The 19042-nt window shown below is 39.4% G+C and overlaps 1 pseudogene; it reads left to right on the forward strand.

Moving 5' to 3' along the window:
- Positions 1-9756: 9756 nt before the first annotated feature.
- LOC102835390 lies at positions 9757-16554 on the forward strand (annotated as a pseudogene).
- Positions 16555-19042: the final 2488 nt, after the last annotated feature.

Raw genomic sequence — 19042 nt, forward strand, 5'->3', positions numbered from 1 at the left:
AAGTATACATATAGAGATGTTGTTGTTGCTAGGTGCTATCTAATTGGCTCCAACTCATAATGACCCGTTGTACAACAGAATGAAACACTGACTGATCTTTTTCCATCCTCATAGTTGTTACGTTTGAATCCATTGCTGTTGACAATAAGATAACGGATATAAGTATTCTAGTCCTTCGAATCCTACAACAACCATTCAGCATAAGGAGAATTATCTACTTTTCAAAGTACCAAATATCAAACTGGACAGTGTAAAAGGTCTGATAGTTTTCCCTACTTGCAAGCATATCACCCGCTACCATTTTATGTACATATACTGAAAGAAGACACCAGACATCAGGCCAGAGAAAAAGACCATTTATTACTCCAGAACAGTACTTCTGGCTACATATATATCTTCAAGGTCCAGTCTTTCAGTCCTAACAGAGTGGCGCAGTGAGGTTCATCACACAAGTTGCTGTTGCTGTTGTTGGATGACGTCAAGTTGGTTCCAACTCAAAGTTGGAACACAACGGAATGAAACACTGCTCAGTCCTGCACCATCCTCTTAACTGTCATGTTTGAGCCCGTTGTGTTTGTACTGTATTAATCCATCTAATTGGGAATCTTTCTGTTTTTTTTGCTGACCATCCACTTTCCCAAGCATGATGTCCTTCTCCAGGGATTGATTCCTCATACATGTACTTCTTCCAAGACATTTGTTTGTTTTTCTGTTAGTTCATGGTATATTCAATATTCTTCTCCAACACCATAATTCAAATACATCAATTATTTTATTGTCCTGATTCACAGTCCAAAATTCACATAGATATGAGATGACTCAAAATACCAAGAACACCTTAGTCCTCAAATTGACATCTTTACTCTTGAACATTTTAAAAGGTTTGCCCAATGCAATATGTTGTTTGATTTTCTGACTGTTGCTTTCATTACTGTTGATTGTGCATCAAAACAAAATGAAGTCTTAGACAACTTCATTTTTTCTCCCATTTATCATAGTTCTATTTATTGGTACAGTTAGGAGGATTTTTGTTTAGTTTACAATAAGATGCAATACGTACTGAAGGTTGCAGCCTTTGAACTTCATCAGTATTTTAACTCCTCTTACTTCCAGTAAACAAGATTGTATCATCTGCATATTGCAGATGTTAAATTAGTCTTTTCCCACTGATGCAATATCGTTTTTTATATATAATCCAACTTCTCAGATTATTTGCCAGCATACAGATTGAGTAACTATGGTGAAGTGATACAACCCTGATGCACACCTTTTCTGATTCTAAACCTTTTAGTATATCCTTCATTTGTCTACTGACTGCTTCTTGATCTCTGTACAGAGTCCTCATGAACACAAGTAAATGTTCTAGAATACCCATTATTCATGTTATCCATAGTTTGTTATTATCCACACAGTCAAATTGTTTGAATAGTTAATAAAACACAAGTAAATTTCTTTCTGGTATTCTCTACTTTTAGCCAAAATTCATCTGATGTTAGTGATAATCTCTCTCTTCTGTGTCCTTTTCTAAATCTGGCTTGAATTTCTAGGAGCTCCCAATTGATAAGAATGTTGTTGATTGGTCCAGTGGTGAGAAATTGTGTCTTCTTTACACTGATACGTAATCCATACTGAAGGCTGTGCTCTTTGATCTTCATCAGTAAATGTTTTAAGTCCTCTTTGCTTCCAGCAAGCAAGGTTGTATCATCTGCATATTGCAGAATGTTAATGAGTCTTCCTCCAATCCTGATGCCACATTTTTCTTCATGATCCACACAATCAAAAGCCTCTGTGTAGTCAATAAAGAACAGGTAAATATCTTTCTGATCTTTGAAATATTCTGTTCAACTCTTGGATCTCCTAATTTCTTCCATTTGCTTTAGCATCTCTATGCTGGAGAGCAAGTTTCAATATCTCTTCTGACATCCATTTTGACCTTTTCCTTCTTTCTTGTCTTCTCAATGACTGTTTCCTTCATGTATGATGTTCTTGATGTCATCCCATAACTCTTCTGGTCTTCACTCTTTAGTGTTTAATGTATCAAATCTCTTTTTCAGATGATCTCTAAATTCAGGTGGGATATATTTAAGGTCATATTTTGCCTCTCATTGACTTGTTTACATTTTCTTCAGCTTCAGTTGAATTTGCAGGTGAGTAATTGATGATCTGTTCCACAGTCTGCCCCTGGCCTTGTTTTGACTGATGATATGGAGATTTTCCATCATCTCTTTCCACAGATGTAGTCAATTTGATTTCTATGTATTCTATCTGGTGAGGTCCATGTGTATAGTCATCTCTTATGCTGTCTAAAGAAGGTATTTGAAATGAACAAATCATTGGTTTTGCAGAATTCTATCATGCGTTCTCCAGCATCATTTCTATCACCAAGGCCGTATTTTCTAACTACTGATCCTTCCTCTTTGTTCCTAACCTTTGCATTCCAATCACCAGTAATGATCAATACATCTTGATTGCATGTTTGATCAATTTCAGATTGAAGAAGTTGCTTAAATTCTTCTATTTCATCCTCACTGGCTTTAGTTGTTGGTGCGTAAATTTGAATAATAGTGGTATTAACTGGGCTTCCCTGTACTCACATGAATATTAACCTATCACAGACAGTGTTGTACCTCATGACTGATCTGGATATGTTCTTTTTGACAGTGAATGCAACACCATTCCTCTTCAATTTGTCATTCCAGGCATAGTAAACCATGTGGTTCTCAAATTCAAAATGGCCAATACCTGTCCATTTCAGCTCACTAATACCTAAGATATTGATGTTTATAGATTTCACTTCATTTTTGACAACTTCCAATTTTCCCAGATTCATACTTCGTATATTCCATGTTCTGATTTTCAATGGATGTTTACGGCTGTTTCTCTTCATTTTGAGTTGTGCCCCACCAGCAAATGAAGATCCCACGGATTTTTCTCCCACATTCTTTACTTCATTCACATCCCTGCTGGTATTTAAAATGTCAGAGGCATAGTATCCAGCACCACAACAATACAAAAGACACCATTGTACAACAAACTGATAGATGAGTGCTGGCATCACACAAAGAGAAACCTCAAAATCAGGAAACTCTGGTAGCTGTCCATCCTTTTATCCCTTTTTTTCACTTGGGATGTAAGGATAGCTCTTCATAGCCCAGAGCAGGATTTGAATTTCCTGGAATGTCCTTTGAGAAGTAGACATTTGTAAGCTTTCTTATCTCTAGCTCCCAAGACTGTTTGCTATTTAAGCATCGTCAAATGTGAAAAATGTAAAGACACCATGAAGAATTGCATCTCAAGTCAGTTCATTAGGTGCTACACCAACTTTATTCACAGCAGGCAAGTCCTTTGGTTTACAGTTCTTTTGTTTCTAGACTCATAGAACCTTTATCAGGGGCTGGCCCTGTGGAACAACAATCAATTTGTAATATCTACCGCCTAATTATTGAAGTCCTTAGGTGACACTGTAGGCTAAGCAATGGGTGATTGCAAACACTGCAAGATGGGTGATTCAAACCCACCAGTCGTTCCATGGAAACTATACAGGGTCACTATGAGTCAGAACTGACTTGATGGCACTTAACAAAAGAACCATCTAACCCATAATAATGTGCTACATGCCAAGCCAGGTACTATACAAATATTCTCTCTCATCCCTGCAACAACAAGTTAGGGATTATTGTTCACACCTAAAAGCTGAAGAAAATTATGCCTTAGAAGAGGTACATGTCTTGCTCATTATTACATTGTAAATAATGGAAGCTGGCTCTTTGCCAGGTCAATCTGACTATAAAACCTGAGTTCTTCTTCTCCTGATAATGTTCAAGAAGTGGCTGGTTACCATAAAGAGGTCAGTCTCTCTCTGCCTCAGTGGAGAGAGGGAGTGACTGTCTAGCTTACTATTAATTAAGAAGAAAGCCATTGCTTAACCAGACCCTTCCAAGTAAGTTGGCCTTTTAAGAATAGCAGTTAATCACCTACGTTTTATAAGCAGATCCAATTTAGCTTAGAGCAGGACACGATAAAGGGAACAAGTTCATTAACTTAAAATGCCAGAGTACCTTGGCTATAAAAAGAAATCGTAAAACATCCAAGTGCCTTAAGAAAATTCAAGCAAGATCTAGACAGCTTCCTAAATGCATAGTAAACACAGCCATAAAATGATAGTCACAAATGCCAAAGTTTTATACAATAATGCCATTACTTTCCCAGGCATCGAGCAGATGGCAATGGAGCAAAGAGCAGTAAGTGCTGAAGCAGAGGCCCTGAAGAACTGGTTCTGCAAGCTGTTCTACATACACCTTTCATGTCCCAGCCAACCCACATCACCAACCAAAGAGAACCCTGGACCGTAATCAAAACTGGCATTCAACTGAAAGCCTGGAAATGTTTGTTTTATGATTATTGCTTTCAATTCCTACCTTCCAACTAACATTTCCCTTTCTTGGGGTCAAAACAATTATTGCACCAGCAGGGCATTTTATCATAGCTTATTTGAAGAGATTAGGCATCTGCCAGGTTGGAACACAGAATGAAAAAAGGACAACAGCCATGTACCATCAGTGGAAATTCAGCCTACTCCAGGTTAGGCCATCGCTTGACCCATCTACCTTTGGCTGTTGTTTAGGCTCAAAGAGGAGTATCAGGTAGGTCATCTGTACTGTTCTACCATGAATACAATTCTCTTGAGGATCTATTTCTAATGAACTTTTACTGATTGGAGATTGATAGAAACACTAGACTTATCCAAGGCCTCTTGCTAATGAGGTTGCCAATTTGCATGACTCATGCTGGTATGATTTCCACATTATACTCATCTCTTGGGTACACTGATGGTTCAATGGAACAATCTGTACTTTGATGCTGAAAAATCAATGCACATCATGCTCTGCCACCTCCCATCTATCAGTGATGACTTGCATGCTACTATGATGCTGGACAGGTTTCAGCAGATCTGTCAGATTAAGAGGAACTAGGAATAAAGGCCTGGACATCGATCTACTCCCTGGAAAATCAGCCCATAACAATCAGATGACATAAAGAAGTTTTATTTACAACCAATCATGGGGATGATGCAGGACCAGGCAGCATTTTGTTCTGATGTGAATGGGATCACAATGGGACATATTCTACTGAAGCTCACAACAACAACAATCTTAAACTCTCATCTCTCTAGTCACTGCTCCCTCCCCAAGAAGGAACTTCAAAGGATTTCCTTCACAATAATTTCTCAGTGACACTTTAGTTGACCTCGTAAATGAAGAAGGTTAAAGAAGATTTAAAAGCCCTGGTGGCACAGTAGTTAAGTGCTGAGTTGCTTGCTGTGTTGGGAGTTGGCACCCATTCAGTTATTCCTCCAGAGAAAGACTAGATGATTTGTTTCCCTAAAGATGACCCATAGCCACCAGTCAATTCAGATTCATTGTCACCCCATAGGACTAAGTAGAACTATCCCAGAAATGTTCCAATGCTTTAAATCTTTATGGAAGCAGACTGCCACATCTTTTTTGCATGGAATGAGTGATAGCTTCATACCACCAACATATCAGCTGCTAGTGGAGTGCGTAACTACTGCATCATCAGGGCCACTTCTATAAAGATGGTTAAGTGCCATAAAGGATATTGTTGTTAAGTATCCTTAAATCAGTTCCAACTCATAGCAACCCTGTATAGAGTTTTGAAGTAATGGTTAGCAACCCAGTGTTTATCCTATAGGGAGTCCGCCATAAGATTACAAATAGAAAATCCTATGGCAGGTTCTATTCTGTTACACAGGGTCATTATGAATCAAAATCAGCTTGGAAGCACTTAGCAAAAGCAAGAAAAAAGAATGATAACTTGATTTAATAATAAGTGTAATTAACAATAAGTGTAATTCTTTGTTGTTGTTAAGTGCCATCAAGTCTGTTCTGACTCATGGTGACCCTATATGTTTCTGAGGAGCGGTTGGTGAGTTTGAAACTGGTTCAAACTGGCCTTGTGGTTAAGTGTTTATCCTACAGCACCACATCAGGACTTCTCATACTCTTATTTTGTTATTTATTGTTTTTGAGGAGCAGCATGTTATTAAACTGGAACAACGCATGGCAAACTATGAATCTGGCAAATTCTTGTTTATATTCCTCTATGTTCTCCATATTCCTCTAGTTGTAGCAAATCTATCTCTCCCTTGCTTACTCTTCCTTACTTACTGTTCATTCCTGAAATCCCTGATTCTAAGTTAAAAGGTATCAATAAGAGAATGTTTTTCAATTGGTACTGAGAGGGAAAATGCCAAATAATTATAAACAACAATTTCAAAGTAAAGAGATGCTGTTTGTACATAAATATACTGATTACACATATAATGCAATCCTGTTGTTGTTATTATGTGCCATCAAGTCAGTTCAGACCCATAGTGACCCTATATGTAGTTTCCAAGGAGCCCTGGTAGCATAGTGGTTACGAATAGGGTTGTGAACCTCAGGGTCAGCAGTGTGAAACTACCAGCTGTTCCACAGGAGAAAGATGAGGTTTTCTGCTCCTGTAAAGATTTACAGCCTTGGAAACCCTGTACAGGGTCGCTATGAGTCAGAACCGACTCCACGGCACATAACAACAACAGTTTCCAAGGAGCAGTTTGTGAGCTTGAACCAGTAACCTTGCGGTTCAAACCAACTTTGCAGTCCAGCGCATTAATCCACAGAAGGTTTACTGTGTTTGCAAGAGAAGAAAGGAAATACTTGATGGTAACAGTAGGCGATATGGGGCATCCCTCTCTGGAAGGTGGTCAACTTCCAGGCAGGCAATCTATACCAATGTTAGCTGACCTTCACAATATTGTTTTTCTCCTTAAGACTGACAGAGTAAGACATGCCTAATGTGGAAGACATGTTTGTAGAAGTGGAATCTATAGGTTGAAAGTAAAGAGGAAGGGTTTCAACACATAGGAAACAGCACATGGGTTCTGCACACCACAGAGATGCAAAAGATCTTACCTTTCTATCCCTTTACTTGGACAAAAACTAGGCTCAGACATAATGCACACATTCCTATTGCTCCACAAAATAGTCTCTAAATATCCAGCCAGAATCTAAGTGTCCAGTCATTTGGTAAGTATCTTTTTTTTTTTTTTTTTTTATCTTAAAATGTAACATTAAACATATTAACACGAGTGATAGATTAGGCAATATACAACAAGAGAGAGATTAGCAGAGGAAAGATGAAGGTAGTGGGGACACAAGGAGGAATGCAATAAAGTGAAAAGAGGCAAATGCTGCTAACTGTTGGTGCATGGAGGGGATTGCAACCGCGCAATGAAGTGAAGGATATAATTTGCTGAATGTAAAATGGATGATCTGCTCTGTAAATCTTTGCTCAATTCACAATAAAAATCAGGAAAAATCAAGAAATAATTAGAAATTAAATGGGAATTTAATAAAAATGATCATGTCAAGAGTAATGTAATGTCAAAATATTACTTTTTAAAAATTGTGGTAAAAAAATATACATAACACATTTTCCAGTTCAACGCTCTTTGCATGCACAGTTCAGTGACATTGAGTATGTCCATTTTGTTTCACCAACAGCAGTATTCACTGTTAAATGTTTAGTCTCAGTTAGCAGATAGTCCGGCTTCCTAAATAATGACTATCCCTCTTCCCTTCTAGTCTGTCCCTATTGTTAAGTGCCATCTAGTCTGTCCTGACTCATAATGATGTTGTAGAGGATTTCCAAGGAGTGACTGGTGGCTTTGCACTGCTAGCCGTGGCATTAATAGTCCAGTGCTTACCTTACAGCATCACACCACCCCTTCCTACTGTTGTTATTAAATGCTGAGGATCGGTTCTGACTCATAGAGACCCTGTACATGGTTTCCATTGAGCAGCTGGTGATCTTGAACTGCCTACCTTGCAGTGAAGTGCATTAACCCACAGCATCTCACTACCTCTAGTAACCACTAGTTTTCTTTACTACACATATATCTATTCTATATATCTCAAATAAGTCAGCAGCACTTCCTAGTTATGTAGTGTATTTGGGGGTGAAAAGCATATTGGGATTGGAAGTCACTGCATGAAAAGAATGTCAAAAGTCACTAAGCAGTGCAGTAGTTCTGGAAGGAAAACTGTTCAGGCAGATGTCTGACCTTGGCTCTCTGGAACCCTTGACATGATGTAGCTCTCTTCAGAGGACACCAAGAAGCCTGTCAGGGCAGACGGTCAAGTCTCATTTATGAATTGGATTTGTTTTCTGCCTTCAACTCCCTTCTTTTCTTTCTTTCTTTCTTTTTTTTTTTTTTTGGGCGGGGGGGTCTTGGGCAGAACTGTGCTAGCACCTGAGCTATGCTCAATATTTGGAAGTTGTTTGATATATTGAATATAATTTTCATTCATATATGAAATGAACCTACCAGAGAAAAGCAACCAAATCAATTGTTGTCAACTCTCTTTGACTCATGGAGACTCCTTTATTTAGTTCCAAGTAACTCTATGCTCCATAGGGGTTTCTATGGCTGTGATCTTTCAGAAGTAGATCGCTAACCTCTTAATGGATTTGAACTGTCAAGCATTTCACCATTTGTGCCACCCAGGAACTTCAGATGCAACTACACACATGGTTAAACTTCCAAGACACTGGTTCTCAAAGTGTGATATCTGGGCCAACAGCAGCATCCTCTGGGAACTTGTTAGAAATACACATCTCAGTCCCCATCCCAAACTTACAAACTCTGGGGTGGGGCCTAGCAATTCATGTTATAATAAACCCTCCAGATAATGTTGGCACACACTAAAGTTTGAGAACCATTGTTATAAAGCATCAAAAGGCACTTAATCCATAATTCCCTTTTTGTTGTTGTTGTTGTTAAGTGTCATCAAGTTGGTTCTGACCCATAGTGACCCTGTATAGCGTTTCTGGGGAGCAGCTGGAGAGTTTGAACTGCTTTGTGCCGACTTGTGGTTGAGTGCTTATCCCACACCGCCACACCAGAGCTCCAAAATCTTGAGGAACCTTAGATATTCATCTACAAGAGTTCAAACCACATGCCACAGGGTCCCTAACCCCTGGATTTGCTGGCTGACTTATATAATTTCATAAAGGTGTTGGTTGTCCAATGGTTTGCTACAGGTTTGAATCTTAACATTGTTGTTGTTATGTGCCTTTGAATCAGTTCTGCCTCATAGCAACTGTATGTACAACAAAACTTGTCCTTGTTTGGTCCTCACAATTGTTATGTTTGAGCCCATTGTTACAGTACCTCATCGGGGTTTCTTTCTTTTTTTTTTTTTGTAGACCCTCCACTTTACCAAGCATGATGTCCTGGTTCCTCCTGATGACATGCCCCAAGTACAAGAGACAAAGTCTCTTTCCTTGCTTCTAAGGATCAATCTAGCCATACTTCTTCCCAAACAGATTATTCTGTTAATACTATTGCCATTGTTGTGTGCCGTCGAGTTGGTTCTGATTGACAGAGACCCTGTATAGGGTTTGTGAAAGCAACTGGTGGGTTTAAATTGCCCACCTTGTAGTTACCAATACAGTGCAGGTGCTATTTTATAATTCTTCCCATTGTATTATATGACAGAGAAATGTAAGGGCATTGGGAGTGGCATTATATTAAGCCTGCAGTTGTCAATTGTCAGAAAGTCATCCCCAAGTCCAGCAAGTAAATGAGAAAGTTGTGACAGTTGAGGCCCATAGAGTTTGCACTGGTTGATTTTGGAATAGATAGCCAGGATATTCTTCCTATGCATCTTAGTCAGGAAACTCAGCTGAAACATGGTCAGCATCATAGAAACACAAAAGCCCCCACTAACAGACACATGGTTGCTAGTCATGAGGTATAATGGCCAGGAATCAAATCCAAGTCTCCCACATGGAAGGCAAGAATTATAAGATTAAACTTCCATTGCCCCCATATTAACCCTAACCCACACACAATATTCTACTAACTCAGCAGTGATCTCACTGAAGGCAAAAACATAGCATTTTCATCTCTATATACTAACAACACAGTACATAATCAGATGCAGATATTGCTTGTTGAAGGAATATGTAAATAAAATTTAAAAATGAATGCTGACAAAGATAAAATGATTGGGTTAAAGGAGTCTATTGTCAATGTAAACTTGCCCTAATACGTGTCACTAACCATTGATTCAACCCATTCTAGAATAAAATCCCAATGGTATACAAGGAAACATGCAGTTCCCTTGTAATAGTGTGGCGTTGTGTAGGCATAATCTAAATCTGAGAACCTCTTAAAATAGAAACCTTGATTCCATCTGTCTCTTAAAAAAGAAAACTCATAATTGCTTATAATCATGTTCATTTACCATTTTTTCAAATGCTTAACAGCTGCTGGCGGGGGGTGGGGAGGACAGAAGAGCAGGAGGAGACATGGGTAATTAATAAAAGTCATTATCCTGCCATGATTTCAAATGTTACCAGTGTTTAAAATGTCAAAACCATGTCCCCACACTCCTCAAATGACTTGCCTATAACATGTCATATGGAACCTACTACTCCAACTCTCATATCCACGGTGAGAATTCTGAAGAATGAGTGAACTAAAACTGACGACTTTAAAGAACATCTAGGAGGCTCTACTAAAGAACCAATTTCAGGGAGAATTCAATAAAGAAGATTAATATATGACAAATATTTATGTCTTAACATTACAATTGAACTTATTTTTAAGACTAAGAATCAAAACTGCAGGAAGCTGGACCAAATAATATACTTATTTCTGTGGGTTAAATGTAATTGATGTGAACCTAATGATTCAATTCCATGCCTGTGTTTATAAAGCTGGTGTTTATATGTTTTATATGTTGTTGGCCTTAGTGTCGTTCTGTTGGTTCTGACTCACAGCAACCTGTATAGGTGTTTCCAGCGAGCAGCTGGTGGGTTTGAAATGCCAAGCTTGTGGCTAGCAGCCCTGTGCATATCCTACAGTGCCACATCAGGACTGTAGTATCTACCAGTGTTGCTCAGAGACTGGTGAGAAGTCCAGAAGACCACAGACACATATACTTGTGGCTGATCAGGCCAATAGGATCATATAATCACCAGGTGGTACTAGGCAGAACTGCAGATTAACAACTCCCTAGGTGACTCTGGTAGTGTAATGGTTACGAATCAGGCTGTTAACCTCAGGGTCAGTAGTTTGAAACTACCAGCTGTTCCATGGGAGAAAGAGGAGGCTTTCTGCTCCCGTAAAGATTTACAGCCTTGGAAACCCTGTACAGGGTCGCTATGAGTTGGAATCGACTCCACGGCACATAACAACAACAACAACAGGTGACTCTGGTGCTAGGACAAGTATGGCTTCACTGTAGTGAAGTCTACTGCTTCCCTGATCAGCCAAACTGGCTTCGTATACCTTCCCTGCAACACACTGGGCCCTCTCATCTAATTAACTTTCAGTAACCATACCCAGAGGTAGTGTTTATTCCACAACTTGTTGAGGACAACAAAAAGTTTTGCTGATATTGGCTGAGCACATTCCATCTGGAATGAGGAGCACATCACTGGAGTATTCGTGGCTATCCTCCTGTTTTTTCTCTGAAAGAACTAGCGAAGGCCTTTATCTCAGATGCTAAGAGCTTGGTCTCTGTCCTCATCCAGTCTGAAACCTTCTATTGACCATCAACTTCTGCACTAATTCTTTCCCAAACCGATCGCCTTTGATGCCAGTTGTTATTGTTTCAGACCCTTATGAAAGATCCCTAGTCTCTTCATTGGTAACTCTCAGACTTCACTTATGTAGGTGACATAGAAGGAATAACAATCATAATCCAATGCCATTGAGTTGATTCTAATTCACAGAAACCCAGCAGGACAGGGTGGAACTGCTGTATAACGTTTCCAACATTTTAATTCCTTACAAATGTAAACTGCCTCATCTTTCTCCCACAGAACAGCTGTGACCTTTTGATCCCCTGACCTTATAATTAGAAGCCCACTACTGAATCCATTGTGCCACCAGAGCTCCTTAATAACAATAATAAGCAAACCAAAACCTAAACATACTGCCAGTGAGTCATTTGTGACTCTTATTGACATCATAGAGGGTTCCAAGGAGCATTCTGTCTGTACTTCTTCCAACACAAATCTGTTGTTTTGTTTTTTTTTTTCTTTTGGCAGCCCATGGTACTTACAATATTCTCCTGCAACACCATAACTCAAATGTAACAATTCTTCTACAGTCTTCCTTATTCACTGTCCAACTTTGCCATGTATATTGTTATTGTTGTTAAGTGCCATTGAGTCAGTTCCGACCCATAGCAACCCTGTATAGGGTTTCCATGGAGCAACTGGTGAGCTTGAACTGCCAACCTTGCAGTTCAAGCCAACTTTGAAGTCCAGTGCATTAAGCCACAGCATCACAGATCAGTTTACTCAAAATACCATGGCTTGGGTCAGGCACACCTTATTCCTCAATCTAACATCTTTGCTTTCAACACTTTAAAGAGGTCTTATGCAGCAGATTTGCTCAATGCAATACACCATTTGATTTCTTGACTGCTGCTTCCATGAGTGTTGATAGTTGATCTGAGCAAAATGAAGTCTTTGACAACTTCAATATTTTCTCCATTTGTATGGATGTTGGTTATTGGTCAGGTGGTGAAGATTTGTGTTTTCTTTACATTGAGATGCAGCCTATACTGAGCCCTGTGGTCTTTGATCTTCATCATTGTTTTCAGCATTAACAACCTGCGATATGCATATTACACACAACCTTGTAAGCTGAAAAAGAAGAGGATTTAAAGTAGTTACTGATGAAGATCAAAAACCACAACCTTCCATATGGGTTGCAACTCAATGTAAAGAACACAAAAGTCCTCACCACTGAACAAATGAAAAGCATTATGATAAATGGAGGAAAGATTGAAGTTGTCCAAGACTTCATTTTGCTTGGATTCACTATCAGCACTCGTGGAAGCAGCAGTCAATAAATCAAATAACATACTGCATTGGGCAAATCTGCTGCTCAAAACCTCTTCAAAGTGTTCAAAACAAAGATGTCAGTTTGAGGACTAAGGTGTGCCTAACCCAAGCCATATGCATGAGCAGTAGCCTCATGTGCATGTGAAAGTTGGACAATGGATAAGGAAGACCATAGAAAAACTGATGCATTCAAATTGTGGTGATGTATAAGAATATTAAAAGTACCATGGAGTGCCAGAAGAATAAACAAATCTGTGGTGGAAATAGTACCACCAGAATGCTCACCAAAATGCTCCATGGAAACCAGGATGGCTAGACTTTGTCACTCATACTTCACACATAGTATCAGGATGGACCAATCCCTAGAGAAGGAAACCAGGCTTGGTAAAGTAGAAGGTCAGCAAAAAAGAGGAAAACACCTAACAAGATGGATTGGCACAGTGGCAGCAGCAATGGGCTGAAGCAAAACAACTGTGAGGATGGCACAGGAACATGCGTGTTTTGTTCCAAAAAGTTGGAGGCTCAAGTTAACTTATAGGCAACTCAGACAAAAGACCTGGAAATCTACTTCTGAAAACTCAGATACTGGAGCCTTCCCACATGATGGCAGACTAGGCAAAAGCACTAAACAAACCCACTACAAATATATTGTTGTTGTTGTTAAGTGTCATCAAGTTGATTCTGACCTATAGTAACCCTGTATAGAATCTCCAAAGAGCACCTGATGAACTTGAACCAACAAACTTGTGGTTCAAAGTGACTTTGCAGTCCAGTGCATTAGCTCACATGCCACACCAGGACTCCACAAGTATATACAAGAGATAAAATGAAATAGACACAGGTGAAAATTCTGGGACCCTGAATTTCAAAAAAAGAAGGTTAGATAGTTGGATAGAGTGCTTGCTGGGAGGAAAGGCAGAGCAGGGACAGTGAGAGAGAGACAGATAAGTGAACAGCTGGCTAGATCAGGCTTAACCGTCTTTTGAGCTGCTTTGGTACTGAAGGAATGTCTGGCAGAGCAGATTTGTGCAGGCAACAGCAAAATTGGGATTTCTTCTTTTTCCCTATGTTCCTCTGGTGACCAGCTCTCATCTTTTCCCTATGTTCCTCTGGTGACCAGCTCTCATCGTCATCTACTCCCAATGCAGACTCCATTCCAGGAGTTCAGAACCACATGGTCGGGACCCACACCAGTGTGAGGTAGGGGGCAGCTATACCACATCAGTTTGTCACTTTGTTGCCTGGATTCAGATGGGCTCCTCTTCAGATCTACAAAACATGCATTGCCACCAGACCAGCATTTAACCCATCACATTTCCCCCAGTTTACCCATGGTCCTGACAGACACTGAAACCAGCTCCATCAAGGACACTCACAAACTACTTCCAGATTGACTTCCCTGAACATAAATAATACCAAGGCCAAGGGCCAGGAAGACTGCTTTCAGATCTCTTCCACAACCACTTCAAAAGCTCCTTAAATTGCAAGAGCCCCTGTGGATGTTTCTTCTCTAGGTCGGACAACTACACTGTTTCTTTTACAAATAAAACAACCTCACAATGCCCAGGAGACAATGGACAATTTTAGCACTAATGAAGAAACTAGAGCTAATGGCTCAAACAAATGATCAAGTTGCAGAGCCAGAAAATGATTCTGAGGAAGAAAAGGTAATGAAACTAACTGATAAAGAATTCAAAAGATTGATAATTAGGTACCTTCAAAGGAGAACGCAATAAAAACTTTAGAGGAATTCAGTAAAACACTGAAAGAACACACAGCCAAAATAAATACAAATTTTAAAACAATATAAAACCTGCAAATACAAATCCAGAAGATTAATACTAAGGTCTCAGATATGGACAATACAATGAAAGGGCAAAGGGGTAGATGTGAAGTAATAGAAGCCTGAATTATTGAATGTGAAGATAAATCTCTCAAAACTACTATGATAGAAGGACAATCAGAAAAATAATGAAGAAAGCTTTAGAGTTATGTGGGACACCATGAAGAGGAACAACTTACAGATGACCAGAATTCCTGAACAAGAAGAGACAAACACAGAGAAAACTGTCAAAGAATAATGAAAGAAAACTTCCCTAGTATCATGAGATATAAGAAGGTAAGCATACAAGAAGCTGGTCAAACCACAAAGAGGATAAATTTCAAAAGAAAATCACAAAGACATATCACATTCAACCTCTCCAAAATCAAAGAAAAGGAAAGAATCTCAAGAGCAGCTTGGGAAAGATGAAAAACTTACTTTAATGGCTTGGGTCCAAGATAGCTGTATTTTAGACTTCACTGTTCTCCTCAGTCTCTTCTGTGAGCTACATCCATGATCCAGGGGAAACAGACTTGTGTCCACAGACTTCTCCCAGGAGAAGTGGAATGGCTTCAGCCTGCTCAAAGTGATTTGTACAGATGTGTAATGTTGGTCTCACTAGCAGGTCTTTCCATGTCTAAACCAGATGTGTTTTCCTTATTGGAGCAAGGAAAAGAGTCTGGGATGGAGAAAGGAGATGTGAGAAGAGATCTATTTTTAGTTTCAGAGTCAAATTGTGAAATCAAAGAATTTTCTCCAAAAGTTATTTATGAAGATGACGCAGATCAATATTTAATAATGGAAAGAATTCCAAGTCAAAGTCCTTAAGATTCTAATTTTATAAGAGGTTGGAAATACATGGATGATTCTGAGATGCTACAAAGAAGTCAATTATGTTTCAGGCAAGTGACAGTCTCTCAAGAAGAAATGTTGGCTCAACACGTGAGCATCAGTACCATGGACAGATCTTATTGATCCAAGAATGTGGGGAAAGTTTCAGTTGTGTTTTTCCTGGTGCTACATCAGAGAACTCACACTCAAGAGAAACCACATGTATATAAGGAATGTAGAATAACCTTTAGCGAGATCTAAAATCTGTGAAACATCAGACGATACATGTTGTTATTGTTATGTGCCGTGTTGTTGTTATAGTTATGTGCCGTGGAATCGGTTCCGACTCATAGCGACCCTGTACAGGGTTATCGGGCTGTAAATCTTTATGGGAGCAGAACTGCTGACCTTGCAGTTCCCAGCCCCATTCGTAACCACTATGCTACCAGACAATACATACTGGGAAGAAATCCAATGAGTGTAAGGGCTGTAACAAAATGTTCAGTTACCTTTCATCCCTTATTGAACACCAGAGAACACACACTGGGGAGAAATCCTGTGAATGTACTGAATGTGGAAAGGCCTTTAGTCGTGCCTCAAACCTCACTCAACATCAGAGGATTCACTTGGGAAAGGAATAATATAAATGTTTAAAATATGGGAAAGCCTTTAACTGTAGCTGAGAACTCATTCGCCTTCAGATTACATCCAGAAGAAAAACCTAATGAATGTGTTCAATGTAGGAGGCATTTCACCATTCCTCACACCTTACTCGACATAGATCATTCAAACTACAAAAACTCCCTATGAATTTAATGAATGTTCAAAAGCCTTCAGTTGCCACTCATTCCTTGTTAAACACCAAAGAAATTGTGTTGGAGAAAAACTATGAATGTGATGAATGTGGTGAAATTTTCACTTGGCATGCATCCCTTTCTCAATATATAAAAATTCATACTTGTCCTGTGTAGCTTACACCTGCTGTACCTTCTCTGAATTCTATGTAGCTTCTACAACTTTAGAGTGCATATGCTATAAATTGCTTCAAACTCTCATCTTTCATGGAAGATGGGCTGTACTAGAAGTACTTGAAAAGGATTTCCAAAAATCGGATATTGAGGGTACATTTTTGGGGGGAGGGGGAGTGGGATAGGGTGATATTTTATTATTTTAAAAACATCTTCAAAGAAAAGTTTAAGCTTGTCATTGATTGACTCGGTGTATTTTATTAGTATTATTATTATTTGATACACATTCGAGTTTAGGGGATTTTTTTTTAATTAAATAAATGTTTTATTGTGTATTGTGTGATAGCTTACATGGGAGAACATTAGTTTTACATTCATTCTATCATACATCATTTCATTGCCATAGTTACCATCCTGTCTATGCATCATCACCCAACAAAAGGGTATACCCAGCAAGCCCGCCCCCGACCCCCTACGGTCCTCAACACACAACTCTTTCCCTCTCTGGATCTCAAGTCCTCAGCCACTCCATCTCTTCACATCATCCTCTCTGTCTCCATATCAGGCCTCACTGCTTCTCTGGGTGGGGTCCAGCTCTCTGCTCTTCTCCACTTAGGGTCTCAGGGCCCTCTGCTCCTAGACTGAAATGTTAATCACTCCTCTCCTTACTATAAAATATCCTTTACATTTCTAGTCCTCACAATCAGTCCTGATAACAATTATTCACCCTTGCATCACAAAAGACCCAGCTGCATTTCTTTTCATCACCTTTCCTAGACAGGTTGGATACTACTCACTGGAGATTCTACTATCCTCCCTGCCTTGTGGATCTAGGTTCCCTCTTGAAAGCATGTAAGCCAGTCACTTCTTACCTTTGTATCCCTCCCCCCATTTTGGGTAGCCAATGTTCAAGTTGCCCATCCCTATTTACTCTTTGTGCGGAAGGAGTGGGAATAATTATTGGAGCAGGGATTTGTTTCCTCTTTTGAGCTACTGCATTTATAGGTGCAGGTCAAGTTTATCAAGTTGTATCAGATGATGCTTTTTTTTTTTTTTTTTTTAACCTTTTCTTTCTTCTTCGGGTTGAGCTCTATTCATTCAGTCATTGAGACCAGGTCAAGTGGGTATCATCTGCAAGTGCGGGTGTTCTTTGAGGGTACATTTTGTTTTTTTAACTGTTAATAAAGTTGGGAATGCACTGTTAGGAAATGCATAAATTCATACAGCATTTGTAGCAGGCAATTTAGGTTTATCCAGACATGAATAAGACAGCAAATCCAAGTACATTTCCCAGAGGAAAAGCCATGTTTAGAACCATTCATTGCAACATTGTTTATAATAGCAGAACTATAGGAATAATCCAACCGTACTAGCGTAGTGGTTACGAATTGGGCTGCGAGCAGCAAGGTCAGCAGTTCGAAACTACCAGCAGTTCTGCGGGAGAAAGATGAGGCGGTCTGCTCCCGTAAATATTTATAGCCTCGGAAACCCTGTGTAGGGTCGCTATGAGTCGGAACCGACTCCACGGCACAAAACAACAACAACAACAACTATAATAATGATCCTAAAGGAAGAAGTCCACAGTGCATTGAAGGAATTGGCAAAGAACAAGGCACCAGGAATTTAAGAAAGTGAGGCAGCACAAAAGGCATTCACTCATCTATGCCAAGAAATTTGGAAGACAACTATCTAGCCAACTGATTGGAGGAGATCCATGTTTGTGCCCATTCCAAAGAGAGGTGACCTAAAAGAATGCAGAAATCATTGGACAATATCTTTGATATCCCATGCAAGTAAAGTATTACTAAAGGTAATACAGAAACAGCTGCACGCGTATATTGACAGAGGTTCAAGCCGGATTCAGAAGAAGACATGGAACGAGGTGTATCATTGCTGATGTCCGATGGATCTTGGCTAAAAGCAGAGAATACCAGAAAGATGTTTACTTGTGCTTTCAAGAATATTGGCCTGCCTCTTTTCTATCGTTATTTTTTTTTCTGTTATCTTTCTCCTTAATTCTTCCATCTTCCCTTGATATTTTTCTCCTCTTTCATTTTTACTTCCTCTCCCCCATTACTTTTATTTCTTTGATCCCAAAAGCAGACTCCCACCACTCACTCCCTCAGTTTGCAATTACCACCCTTGTCCCTTTGTGATGACAGTACATCTTCCTCCAGAATGAACTCCACATTCCCAGTGCTGCTGTGTTTGACAGCTAACACTTCTACATAGTCATTTGTTTGGTTAGTTATTTTTTTGTGAATTTTTCTTTTCTTCTCAACTCTACCCAATTAACCACAACAACTCCTCCTTTGCTTTGCTGTTACCTTTCTCTTCTCCATTCTTTTTCTTTGTATAGATCCTGCTGAGGAGATGTACCACACCCCACCATCTTCATGGTCATCAGTACCTAATCCTATCCTCTGCATTTGGCGGTATAAATGCCCATAGTGTGAGTACTACACATCCACTTTATCCATATTTAGAGGCT

Source organism: Chrysochloris asiatica, unplaced genomic scaffold (assembly GCF_000296735.1).
Source record: "Chrysochloris asiatica unplaced genomic scaffold, ChrAsi1.0 scaffold00208, whole genome shotgun sequence".
NCBI lineage: Eukaryota > Metazoa > Chordata > Mammalia > Afrosoricida > Chrysochloridae > Chrysochloris > Chrysochloris asiatica.